At 43.0% G+C, this 14221-nt stretch overlaps 1 long non-coding RNA gene across 2 annotated transcripts in view; it reads right to left on the bottom strand.

Moving 5' to 3' along the window:
• The window catches only part of LOC138171584 (uncharacterized), a 23095-nt gene extending 10515 nt beyond the window's left edge, over nucleotides 1-12580 (bottom strand). Inside the window, exon 1 of one of the 2 annotated variants that reach the window (XR_011170921.1) lies at nucleotides 12480-12580. This is a non-coding gene — a long non-coding RNA (uncharacterized lncRNA). Of the gene's footprint in view, nucleotides 1-9218; nucleotides 9377-12479 lie in introns of those variants that run through there. The other variant, XR_011170920.1, reaches the window with a different exon arrangement.
• Between the last annotated feature and the right edge of the window lie 1641 nt (nucleotides 12581-14221).

Raw genomic sequence — 14221 nt, 5'->3', positions numbered from 1 at the left:
TCCCCCCTGTGGGGCAGGTACTGCAAGGATGACTATTCTCCTTTTACATACAAAGAAACTAAGTCTCCTAAAGGTCATTAGGTGTCAAGGACAGGATTTAGGCCCAGGTTTACCAAAGGACTAACAAAATGGTAGTGAGGTTCCCATCTGCCCCTTGTTCAAGCAGAAATTGTCAGGGATATTGTTAAGGAGATTCCTGCACTGAATTTAACTCATGGAATAATCAGACCGTCTCATTCAATACCCTCTGTTTTGTTGTTGTCTGTTGTCCAGTCATGTCTGATTCTTGGGGTTTTCATGGCAGAGATACTGGAGGGGTTTGCCATTTCCTTCTCCAGCTCATTTTACAGATGAGGACACTGAGGCAAATAGGGTTAAATGACTTGCCCAGGGTCACACAGCTACATATAGTCTCTGAAGCTAGATTAGCTTGCCCTCTTCTTACAAATGAGAAAACTGTGGCCCAGATAAAATGTCTTGCCCCAAATCACACAGATAGGTAATGACAGAACTAGAAGGGAACCTAGGTTTCATCCCCCTTTGTCTTTTGTTTTGAGACTGGGCCTCAGGACCCTACTGCTGGTCAGCTCGTTCCAGGTCCAACCTGGGTGGGTTTGCCCCTCTTCTCAAGACAGCCTTGAGGTGGATATTGGTGATCCAGGGCAGAGGTCATCATCCTGGTGCCAGATTGAGTGCAGACACTCCACTGGCTTAGCCCTACAATTCAGAACTCCAGGGATCCACCAACCTCAGCCTCCCCAGCAAGAAGGACCACAGGCCTACTCCACCACAGGCCCACCTCAATCCTTCAAATTTGAGCAAGAATTGTTCTTTGGGAAGAAGGTCCAAACAGCTCCAGTCCTGGGGCCAGGGAGGGGTGGAAATATCAGGATGAAAATGGGAAAAGGCTGAGCCAGAATAAGCTGGAGCTGGAGGCTCCCCAGCTGGGCAGGGTAGGGCAGGGCCTGGAGGGAGGATCAGTGGGCCAGAGCTCACTCCACTTCCAAGGCAGGCTGTTGTTACCTTATAAGGTGATCTTCTGCATCCTCCACCCCCACCCCTCCTCCTCCTAAGGGAAAGCTCCCAGAGCCTGGACTCAGGCCCTACCCCACCCACCCATTCCTTCCCTAAGGAGGGGGGGGCCTCCAGGGACTGCCTGAACCTGTCAAATCAATCAACTGGGAATACCTTCAGTTGGCCATAAACTTCAGTTTTCTGGGGCCTTTGATCTTTTGAGGCTACAATTGAAATTTAAATCCCTGCACCCACCCCCCAAGCTTGGAATAGGAAATTTTCCCACACAAACCACTTCTTGACCCCAAACCATCTCATCTCTAATGGGGGGTGCCTTCCATGAAACTGCTCCCCCCCTTCAGGACTCTTTCACAGCCCTGACTACACAGTGTTTCCTCTCCACCTTCTTCACACACACTGACCCTATTTCTTTCTGTTCATTCTCTCTCCACACAGGGTAGCTAGCTAGCACTTAGGCTCTAGACTCACTCTCCGACCCCTAGAAGCCAATGGGATGGGGTTAAGGGATGATGGTTTTGGGGGAGGTGAGGGATTTCCCTGAAAACTTTGCTGTAATAGCTGTAACTGTGACCTGAGCCTCCTGGGACTATGTAGAGCCTGCTAGAACAACCCGTATTGGCTAGCCAGCTGAGTGTGGTTGGACAAGTCACTAGAACCCTTAGCACCTTGCTTGTGATACACCTCACAAGGAAGGTGCTTTGTAAATTACAAAACACAATGCAGATGTGGTCTATTATTACTGGGGTTTTCCTTCTCACAGTGTACCAGATCCTCCTGCTTCCCCCCACCACTAGCACTCATTTCTTCCATGCCCAACCTCCATTCTTTTCTTCTCTTCTCCATGCAGTGCTCCCCTCCTCACTTTTACAAGGGTGGGCTGAGCTGGCTGACCTGGTTTTTCCTGTTCTTTGGGCCTCCACACTAGTCCCTTCTATCATATGAGTATCATATCATATGAGAATGACTATTCCTGGTGCCCTCCACCTCTGCCTACTGCCCTCCTTCCCTGCATGCTCTGCCAGTAAAAGCTCTGGGGACAGCATGGGCCACTGGGACCCAGAAGGCTCAACAGAAGGGCTGGAGCAACACAAAGGCAGGGACAACTTCTATTACTTAGGGTTATTCGGGGAAGGTTTCTCAGAGGAGGTGAGTTTTAAACCTGCTGGTGAAAGAGGTAACAAACATGGATTGGGAAGAGAGAAAGGCAGAGGGGCATTACAGTAAGGGAAGATTTAATGTAGCACTGTGGCTAGAGAGTTAGCCTCAGGGGAAGTGGAACCGGGCTTCAAGACCTGCCTGTAACACCCTGGATGTGTAACCTTAAGCAAGTCACTTAACCTCTGTGTGATCTAGGCAGCTCTAAGACTATCAGTTACAGAGAGTTAACTTGCATTGATAGAATTTCTATACGTGGGAGTTCCCTCTATCAATGAAATCACAGGTCAAGTCCCCCCCAACTATCCCCTGTCCACAGCATAGTGTAGGGGCTAAGACCAAAAAGGGAACTAAGCCCATGGTAATGAGCTGCATTCATGGGAAACCTTCAATAAATCAATCATTTCAAGGGCAGAACTATTGTCCATTAGTCCATTCATTCCCAATGGCTATCCACCAAAGGTGGATTCAAGGGGCCCCATGAGGGTTGGAGAGGTTGGAGAGAGAGAGCTAGGCCTTGATGTCCTTCCAGAAGATGTTGTTAGAGGGAAGAATCACAGAATTCTAGATTTGAAAGGAAACTCAGAGGTCACCTAGTTCAATAACCCCAACTTGACCCTTCCACAACACACCCAACAAACCTTTGCTTGAAGGTCTCCCATGAGGGGGAACCCACCACCTCCCCAAGTAGCCCATGGATAATACTAATTGTTAGAAATTTTTTTCCTTACACGAAGCCCAAATCTGCTGCTCTGCAATTTCTACTCCTAGGTTTCTGTTCAGGGACCAAGTAGATCAAGTCTGATCCTTGCCATTAAACAGCCCTCCAGATACTTGCTATGATGGCCCCTCCATTCCATCCCTTCTCAGTAATTTCTTCTCAAGCCTGAACATTACCAGTTCCTCCAAATGATCCTCCTATGGCATGATCCCCAACCTGGACACTCTCTTTTGGACATGTTCTAGCTTGTCAATGTCCTTCCAAAATCATGACACCAAGAACTGAAGACAAATATTACATATGTAATTGACTAAGGCAGACTGGTACATTGAAAGAGCACTGGATTCAAATTCTACCTCTAAGATGTGTTTCCTCTGGAATGTCCCTTGACCTTCCTGTGTCTCCATTTCCTCAATTGTAAAAAAAAAAAAAATGAGAACATTAAATTAGATAGCTTCTGAGGTCCCTTCCAGCTCGGGATATATGATCCCATGACCTCCCTAGATCTCAGCATTATGCCGCATTCAATGTAGTCCATGATAACATTCGCTTTTTTGTAGTTGCCATATTGCACTGTTGACCAGAGTAGAATATTGGTCAAAGATAGAAGTAGTAAGAGAAAGAAAGACATTCAGAAAGGGAGAGGAGAAGGAAAGGAGTTTGAGGGAAAAGTGAAGGTTATTGCATTGCAATGACTTTCTATTTAGTTCTTTGGACAATTTCAGGGATATAGGCAGAACAGGGAGTTGGCAGCCCCTGTCTCTTAAATTTTGTGTGTGGGAGCACTATATATTCATAGCTGAGGAACTAAGGCCAGGTATAGGGCTCAGCAATAGGGACTTAGTGAATGACTTAGCTATTCCAGGCAATACAATGACCCAAGACCATTCCAAAGGACTGATAATAAAAAAGAAAGAACTTTTTCCAGAGAAGGCACTGATGGAGTCTGAATGCAGATCGAAGCATGCTATTTTTAAACTTTATTATTCTTGGTTTTTTTCATCCAAGTTTTCTTTTGCAACAGAGCTAATATGGAAATGTTCTGCATGACTGCACATGTATAATCTATAACAAATTGCTTGCTTCTCAGAGAAGGGAAAAGGGAGGAAGGGAGCAAATTTAGAACTCAAAATTTTTTTTAAAGAATGTTAAATAATTTTGTTTACATATGATTGAGAAAAAAATCAAATGTTAAAGGAGGAAGAGGAAGAGATGAAAAAGGAGAAGAAGGGGAAAGAGGAAGGAGGAGGAGGAGGAGAGAATGAAGAGGAAGAGGAGAAGGAAAAAGATGAAGAATAAGAAGGAAGAAGAGGAGGAGAAGGAGGAGAGGATGAAGAGGAGGAGGAGGAGACAAAGGGAAAAAAGGAAGAGGAAGAAGAATAAGAAGAAGTCAAGAGAAGACCTGGGCCCTAATTCTATCTTCATTGCTGATGAGCTTAAAGGTTAACTAAACCATAGCTTCATCTGTAAAATGGAGACTTTGGCCTAGATGATCACTAATGGCCTTCACAGGTCTAAAATTCTATTATTCTAATTCTTTTACTTATAGAAAATCTGGTGATACCTATTTTTTAAAGGTGGGGAGGGGGGAAGGAATCTTGGTAATAAAAATCATGGTTTAAATTTTGTTTAATAGTAAGAAAAAAAGCAGTAGGCCCTTAGTACCTAAGAAGACCTCAGGAATTCTCCAACCAGTCTCTGATTGTCTTGGGATCAACATTTATAGCATTTATGTAGCATTTACTACATTCCAGGCATTGTGCTGAGCACTTTACAATTGATTTCAATTGTCCCTCAAAACAACCCTGGGCAGTAGGTGAAGAAGTTAAGGGACTTGTCCAGGGTCACATAGCTAGTATGTGTCTACAACTGGATTTGAATTCAAGTCTTCCTTATTCCCTAGATGGCTCGGTGGGTAGAGCACTGGGCCTGCAGTCAGGAAGACCTGATCCTGCCACTAGCTGTATGACCCTGGGTAAGTCCCTTAATCTCCGTTTGCCTTAGTCCACAGAAGAAGGAAACGGCAAACTACTCCAGTATCTTTGCCAAGAAAACCTCATGGACAATGTTGGCATAACACAGTCATGAAGAGTCTGACACAAATGAACTTCCTCAGTCCTGGATTTGTGTGGATTTGCTCTGTTCACTGGGCCATGCAGTGGCTTCTCCTCCAGAAGGGGCCACCTCCTCCTCTTATTCCTCTTATTCTTCCTCTTCTTTCTTCTTCTTTTCTTCTTCCTCTTCTTCCTTCTTCCTTTTCTTCCATATATATATGTATATACATATGCATACATATACACATATAATCCTACTCTCTCTAGCTACATCAAACTCTGGACATAAGCAGGAGAGACAGTCTTGAGCAGGGGCAGGGGAACAGTAGGAAACAATGCAGCATACACAAGTGAAAGAGCCATGTGGAAGAGGGGAGCTGGTAAGCTGAGGTCAGGACCTCACATCCTTCTCTTGGCAGGAAGGAGCAGGCAGACCTCCATCTCACTGTTCTATTCCAGAAGAATTGTCTGGGCCACAGGACCTCAGAGACTATGGTGTGGTGGACAGAGTAATATTATGGGACAAAGGTTGTAGAAAAAGAACATTCCAAGATTCTGTCCCTTAGTATCTTGGGATGGGGGTGGAGGACAATCTATGAGGACTAGAGGGGTCACTGAGATGGTAGGGAGAGGGAGGCATAGGAAAGCAGCCTTGCTGAGTGGAATTAGAGGGAAGTAGTCTGTGGGAGATGAAGCTATAAGGGGGTTGGGCCAAGCTGGGCCCTGTTGGGAGCATTATGAAAATGAGTCAGCCCCTAGTTCAGCTGCAGAACATGACAATACCCACCCACCCACTCCTACCCCCAGCCATTGCTTCCAAGAAGGAAAAGAGCTGTAGGACCTAATGGGGCCAAGCTCCAGCTCCTGGATTAGGAACTATGGTAAAAGGGGAAGGAAGGGGAGAATAGAAGAAGATAATAGTGAGTGAATTTTAGCAGCTAGAGAGTAGGGTTCATGATATCTGACTCTTTAGCACTTAAAGTGACTTCTTTCCTTTGCTCTTCACCATGAAAAAAGTACTATTCCCCCATTTTATGGATGAGGAAACTGAGGCTCAGAGGGGTGTGATGATTTGCCCGTGTTTACAAAGCTAATAAGTGTCCCTTGTGAGATTCAAACCCAGATCTCTGCTGACCCCACATCCAGGGGCTTTTCCCACCCAACACAATGTTCTAAGTTTACGTGTCTGAAATCCCCATCACCTTCTATGTAGAGGTTAAACTCCTAAATCTGACATCCAAGCCCCTTCATACCCTTATATTGCCAAAATTTCTTTTACTTCTCCCTTCCACATTTGCTATGCCCTAGCCAAAGCTTCCTTAATCTCTCATCTTTTTTCATCCTATTCCCTGTCCAAATTCTCTTGGCCTGGATTTTCACTCCATCCCTTAAATGTCACTTCTGACATCTGTCAATCAATAAGAATTTTGTACTTACTACACAGCAGGCACTGTGCAAAGGGTTGGGGATAGGTAACACTACCTTCCTGCCTTCAAAGAGTTTACATTCTAATGGAAGAGAGTGCATGCAAATAACTATGTCCATATGAGATATATTGAGTAGAGAAACTTAGTGGAAAGAGCCTGGGATGGGAGGTGGCCACCAAAAGCCTCCTGAACAGGATGAGATTTGAGTCTTGAAGGAAACCAGGGGTGGCAGGAGGTAAAGGTGTGGAGGGAGAACATTCTGGAAAAATAAGGTCCGTGGGAGGAGGAAAGGGAAGCCAGTGCAAATCCAAAGTTGGGAGATGGAATATCTCATCTATCCAGGGCCAGGAACCTGAAGCAGGCCAATATGGCAGGATGGCAGAGAACATGGAAGAGAACAAGATGATCAGAAAATAAGAAGGGCTTCCTGTGCCAAATAAGGCTGTATCTGATCAAGGAAGGAAGGGGCAATCTGTTGAGCAGGGAAGTGACATGGTCAGATCTTTTCTTGATTAAAAACATCACTTAGGCAGCTGTGTGGAGGATATATTGGAGAAGACAGAAACTAAAGACCAATTTTTGTTGCTGTTCAGTCATATCTGACATTTCGTGACCCCATTTGGGTTTTCTTGGCAGAGATGCCGAGGTGGTTTGCCATTTTCTTCTCCAGGTCATTTTACAGATGAGGAAACTGAGGCAAACAGGGTTAAGTAACTTGTCCAGGGTCACACAGCTAGTAAGTATTTGGACTCAGGTCTTCCTGACTCCAGGTGCAATGTTCTATCCACTGCATCACCTAGATGCCCTAAGACCAATTAGACTCTTGAAACAGGCGAAGGGGAGAGGTGAAGAAGGCATGAGTGGTAGCTGTGTTAGTGGAGAGGCAAGATTTGCAGGAGAAATATTGTAAAGGTAAAGATAACAAGATGCAGAGCTTTTCTAATCTCTCTCCGATCAGTAATTTGAATATTTCTCAACTGGAACCTTCAATATCACTTTTCTTGTATCTTTCTTAAGCATTAATCACATCACTTTGTCTTATAGTTACTTGTATATGTGTTCTATCCAGCTACTAGAGTGCAAACTCTGTGAGGGCAGGAGCCAAGTCCAATTTTCTCTTCCTAATCTTCTCACACCAGTACGTATTAGGCATGTAATGTTTGTCAAGGCTGAAGTATGTATAAAATCCCCATTTGTGTACTTGAACCTGTGTATGTTTCTATGACTGTGTCTCTCTGTGTGTTTGTGTTTCTGGTGAATATTATGAAGGTATGTGGGCATCCTTGTTTAGAACGTGATGGCTCATATGCAGAACTCTCTTCTAGACACTGGAGGGTGGGAGGGGGAAAGAAGGCTTCAGATAGAGGAGAACTGCTCCCTGCCCCCGAGGATCTCCTGGCTTCCCTGGAGGGAGCTGAGGGAGGGAGGAGGGAGGGCAGAGGCAGACACACAAAAATAACTTGTACAAAAGACAGAAGCCAACGCAAAGTTTCTACTGTGTATCTTACACAAGTGTCTGCCTCTATGACTGTGTGTCCTTCACTACAGGCTGGGTAGACACACCCTGTGACTCATAGCTCCAGCATGTGCCCAACCTGGCCAGGGCAGGTGGGCAGGCCAGCAGTGATATAGCCCAAGGTAAAGCCACCAGCTCATTGCTCAGGTATCTGCACTGAGTGCACACACACACACACACACACACACACACACACACACACACACTCTAACTCCTATGTCCTGGTTGGGGACAAAGAGTGAAATAGAAGGATCCTGACACTGGCCTGGGGGTGGGGGAAAAGACCAACCTTAGGCCTATCTGGGGGAGTGGACAGAGGAATAGCAAAGGACAGAAGGCAGTCTCACTCTTCTGTTCCAGGGTCTATATTTAACTCATACCCCATACCCATATCCTTTCCTTCCTCTTTGTTCCTACAACTCCCCAGAGCACAGTTTGGGCCAAGAAGCTAAGACAAAAGTTCTAGAGGTCAAAGGATAGTTCCCTAGGGCCCAGGGTTAAGCTTTTAAGTTAGCTTTAAGATTGAATTACCCCTAAAAATGGCATCTTTTTGACAATTCCAGTAGCAAACATGACAGGAAGGACATATACAGTGTTCTATTTTTATATACATATAATTTTATCTATATTTTTAAGCTTTTTATTCTATGTGGACTAGAAATCATGACTACTTGGTTTAATGATATCTATTAAAATATCATTCTTTCCAACTATTTTGGAGAGCAATTTGGAACTCTAAAACTGTGAATACCCTTTAACCCAGCAATACCGCTACTGGGTCTATATCCCAAAGACGTTAAAGAAAAAGGAAAAGGACCTATATGTACAAAAATATTCATAGTAGCTCTTTTTGTGGTGACAAAGAATCAGAAATTGAGGTCAGATTTACTCTATTAGAAACATCACAGGCAGCTGTATTGGAGTAGTCAGAAACTTAAGATCAATTTTTGTTGCGGTTCAGTCATATCCAACATTTCGTGACCCCATTTTAGGTTTTCTTGGCAGAGATACTGGAGTGGTTTGCCATTTTACTCTCCAGGTCATTTTACAGATGAGGAAACTGAGGCAAACAGTTAAGTTACTTGCCCAGGGTCACACAGCTAAATAAGTGTTTGACCTCAAGTCTTCCTGACTCCAGACAATGTTCTATGCACTGCATCACCTAGATGCCCTAAGACCAATTAGCAGGCTATTGAAACATTCCATTGGGGAATGGCTGAACAAGTTGTAGTATACGATAGTGATGGAATACTATTGGGCTATAAGAAATGATAAACAGGATGGTTGCAGAAAAACCTGGGAAAACTTACCAAAACTGCTGCAAAGTGAAGTGAGAAGATCCAGATCATTGTACACAGTAACAGCAACATTGTACAATGATCAACTATGAATGACTTAGCTATTCTCAGCAGTACAATGATCGAAGACAACTCCAAAGATCTTATAATGAAAAATGCTATCCATTCCCAGAGATAGAACTGATGGAATCTGCATGCAGATCCAGCATGCTTTTTTTTTTTTTACTTTATTTTTTTTCAGGTTGTTTTTTTTTTTTTGTCTGTGTTCTCTTTTGTAACATGGCTAATAGGAAAACATGTTTTACATGACAGCACATGTATAATCTATATCAAATTGCTTGCCTTCTCAAGGAGGGAAAAGGAGAAGGAGGGAGGGAAGGACTTTAGAACTCAAAAATTATTTTTAAAAGAATGTTAAAAATTGTTTTTACATGTACTTGAGAAAAATAAAATAAAAACATTTTAAAATCATTCTTAAATTTTTATGGATCAGCGTTATGCCATAGCTCTATCTGTAATGATGGTCTAGTTGCAGTGCAGTTTATTTTGCTGAATTTTCAAAGCAATTTTAGGGATTTGCATTTAGAGTATGTGGATTTGTCATCTATGAGATTCTGGTGCATAATTCCAGCCACCTGCCAGTGTCTTTCTAGGTATCTGATTGCTGCTAAATTTTTGCAACCTGCGGTAAGAGATATAGTAAAGTGCCTTCACTTCATTACATCATCTGCATTAATCACTAGGTCTGGATTTCTTATGGAGAACCTTTCTGTAATTTCTGGTGTCAATAACCTGGCATGAGTGTCATCATAAATCCCTCCATTTCTACAAACAAATTCACATGACTCAACCATTTATTTAAGGCTTCTTTGTCCACAGGTTATTGATTGGGTTCATGCAGAGGTCACCCACTTTGATTCCACTCTTGGGTCTTACACTCTTGGCTCCATCTTGAAGTAAACGAACTTTTAGTTACTGTTGACAGTGTGCCCATGTTACATCAGCTGCTATCTTTGCTCAGGGAGATGGTGTTCACTTGTTCCAAAAGTATTTCTGTGGACTTTTGGCCAGTCTGTCATGTATTCTAAGAATATCTATTAGCCCCCTTGATCCTTTTTTAGCAAGGCTGTGTTAGTAGGGTGTTAGACCTTGTGCTTCATTAATATTGAGCAGAATTTTGTTAGGATACTTTCCAGGTCTGTTATGATCCATTTTACAGTTCCAAAAGTATACATTAAACTTGGTATTGCATAGGTGTTAAGTCTTGTGAATATTCTTTCCATTCAGCTTTGATTTCAGGATGCCAGTAAGTCACTTAGTGGATTCATCCAGATACCCTCCTTGATATTTTTATGCTCAGTATGCTTTACTTAGACTAGATCAAGGTATTTGTACTTATCCCCTAAATCCATTGGTTCAAACTCAAAGCCTTTTTCCCTGGAGTACATCAAAAGTTTTCACTTATTTAGATCAAAGATCATTTTTATATAATTGAATATATATATATAATTCAAGAAAGATTCTATGAGATGAGTGAGCTGTTTAATTCATTTTTCAGCAGAACCACATAACTTAATGCCATCCATATACATCATGTGATTAATAAGACATTTTAGTTTCTTAAGTCTATCTAGGAGAGATGATCACAGATTTAAGGTTAGGCAGAACCATAATAGCCTAAATTTTGCCTCCCAGCAAAATACCAAGTTTTATATTAATGGTTCTTGACATTATGGTGTTATTGGCAGTGTGTTTCAAATAGAGATTTGTTTCCCATGTGGACATCAAATACTTTAATGTTCTAAATATAGATGGGTTCTTTCATTCCTTCCATATTTCTTTCCCTCCTTCTTTTGTTCTTTCTTTCCTTCCTTCCTCTTTACCTTCCTTCCTTCCTCCTTTCTTCTTTCCTTCCTTCCTTTCTTTACTTACTATCTTTGCAACTGTATCACTGACCTTAAGCTACCCCCTGGTGCTGAGTGAGCTGAGTGCTAGGGTTCTAGTTATCTTTAGAGTTCAGTTAGGATTAATATCTCTTCTGAGGGGTAGCGCTATCTTAACCACTCTCATTTCTTTGGGTTAAAACATGGTATGAGAGAAGCCAGATTCCATATCGTCATTGAGAAACTTTATGACATTGCACCCCTCTCTTAAAGGGGATTGTCCTAACTCCAGTGAGACGGTAGGTGAGAATAACCAAGTAAAAGAGAGGCAGTGCCCTTTAATCCAGCAATACCACTTCTAGGACTATATCTCAAAGAGATCATAAAAATGGGAAAAGGACCCACACGTACAAAAATATTTATAGCAACTCTTTTTGTGATGGCCAGGAACTGTCAATCAACTGGTGAATGTCTAGAGAAGTTGGGGTATACGAATGTAATGGAATACTATTGTGCTATAAGAAATGATGAGCAGGCAGACTTCCGAAAAACCTGGGAAGACTTAAATGAACTGATACTTCTAAGTGAGCAGAACTGGGAGAGCATTGTACGCACTGATAACCACAGTGTTCGAGGATTGATTTTGATAGACTTAGCCCTTCTCAGCAATGGAAGGACCTAAAACAATTCCAAAGGACTTATGATGGAAAATCTTATCCACATCCAGAGAAAGAACTCTGGAGTCTGATTGCAGAGTGAAGCAGACTATTTTCTTTTTTGTTTTTTCTTTCTCGTGGTTTCTCCCATTCATTATAATTCTTCTGTGCAACATGACTAATGTGAAAATGTATTTAATAGGAATGTATGTATAGAGCCTATATCAGATCACACGCCATTTGGGGGAGGAAGAGGGGCGGGAGGGGGAGGAAATTTAAAATTTATGGAAGTGAATACTGAAAACTAAAAATAAATAAACTAAAAGAAAGAGAGGAGATAAATTAGGACCAACTACTGCCGGAATATGGATGGCCACCATGACAGCCATGGTGAGTTGGTAACATTGTGCTGGTAAGAAGGGAACCCCATTCATTCATTCAGTATTCTAGTTAGAGCTGAGATAGTTATTTGGGTCCCAGTACCATTTGTCTGTTTTAAGGGCAGGACTTGCTGTCTTTCCTGTTTCTGTGAAGGGACTAGAGATTGAGTAGGGCCAGACACCAAGGAACTTGCTGACCAAGCTTGGGGAAAGACAGGGTAAAGAGGCCTTCAGAGCAAGAGACAGGTAGGCAAAGGCTCCTGGGGGTGAAAAGAGGAGAAACAGAGGGAGCCAGTGTTTCCAGGCAAGGAGGGCCCCCACCACACCCACCAGCATCTGCCTTTTGTCATGTACCTGTCAAGTTCCTGGGACAGATGGGCTCTGGGCAGGAGGCAAGGCTGACTCAGGGAGATGCCAGAGGAGGCAAGTCTGACATTGTCCCAGCTGCTGCCCTGGGGAGAAAAGAACAGGCTCCAGCAAGAGCTCCAGGCCCTGCCTGGCTTTACCAAGCCTTAGACAGTTCCTCCCCATCAACATAGGGCTGCCCTTGGATACCCATCCCAGAGAAACCCAGAGGGAACCCAGACCCACAGAGTCAAAAGACCTGAATTTGGTCCTAGCTCTGTGATTCACTGCCTTCATGAACCTAGACAGTAATTCCTCTCTCTATTTCCTTGGCTATAAAATGAAAGGATTAGTATAGATGATCTCCAAGGCTCCTTCCAGTCTCAGAAAGCACCCACACAGCTCAGCATTGCTCAACTTGTGATGTACATATACATTTATATGTGTGGATGTGTATGTGTGCATATGTACATATACATATATGTGTGTATATATGTATGTGTATGAAAGATACCCCACAGGAATATCATAAAGAAAGTGCTTTATAAAAGCACTACTAGTCATAGCGGGTAGAGAATAGACCTCAAAGGCAGAAAGACTCAAGTTCCAGTCCCACCTAGAATGCATCCCAGTTCTGTAACTAGGGATGAAGCACTTAACCTCTTAGTGCTAAACAAGGCCAGAGATAACACATACACAGTTCATAGCTCCCATGAGGGTCACAATACTCCTGAGTGTGGCCCAAACAAGGTTAAAATGCAATTTCCATCTGATTTTAATGTGTTGATATGTTAATTAATATACATCATATATATAACATATACATATATGCTTTTCTTTTTTTTTTTAAGCAATCAGGGTTAAGTAATTTGCTCAAGGTTACATGGCCAGTTATTTCTGGTTGTGGTGCTAAGTGTTGGAGCCCGGATTCGATCCCCAGGTCATCCCGACGTTGGAGCCGGTGCTCTTACTCACTGAGCCACCTGGCCGCCCCTGACTGTGCTTTTCTAAGTTGATATGTTGTCCGTGAGGATCCTTATATTGGACACCACTGATCTAGGCAATTCTCTCAGACCGTAAGTTTCAGAAAAGGTGGGTGACCTGTATTGGCAGAGGAAATTTCCTTATCCAGGATTTCCCTACGTATATGAAATCCCAGGTCTAATCCCTATCCCTATGCAAATACCAGTTATCATTATCATTATTATAAGCTGTCATCATTATTATTGTTGTTATTATTATGTAGTAGAGGGCCTTTAACTTATTTCATCTCTGTGGGAATTAGAGGAACCCAAAAGTTTCCCACAATGGAAACTGAGTCATAGAGACATTTGATGCAGAAGAGCCTAGAGTGCACCCTTGGCCTGAGGCAAGAACTCTTGCAATAGGAATAGGGGAAAAACAGATGGACTTGGGTCTCTAGAATTGGCTTTTCTCTCCTTTCTTCCTTTGTCCTGGAGAGACTTCCTCCTTTTCCTTTCATTGAAGGACCAGAGACACTATCAGTTTTTGCCAATGAAACCAAGGACTTCTGGGAGGGCCATGGGGATAGCAGTCTTTGATGACTGTATTTCATAGGAAAGGCCATAACACTGAGAGCAGTGAAAGAAGAGACACAGCAGCCAATCAGAGACCAGCATTAGGAGAGACTGAGGTTGGTGAGAAGTCCAGTCCAGCCTGACCTCTGGTGTGTGTACACACACACACACACACACACACACACACACACACACACACACACACACACACAC

The sequence above is a fragment of the Petaurus breviceps genome, unplaced genomic scaffold (assembly GCF_028583685.1).
Source record: "Petaurus breviceps papuanus isolate PSGF00001 unplaced genomic scaffold, PetGlider_PUasm1.0 454, whole genome shotgun sequence".
In the NCBI taxonomy this organism is placed as follows: domain Eukaryota; kingdom Metazoa; phylum Chordata; class Mammalia; order Diprotodontia; family Petauridae; genus Petaurus; species Petaurus breviceps.
The sequence above is the reverse complement of the archived record's forward strand: the minus strand, read 5'-3'. Positions and strand labels throughout refer to the sequence as shown.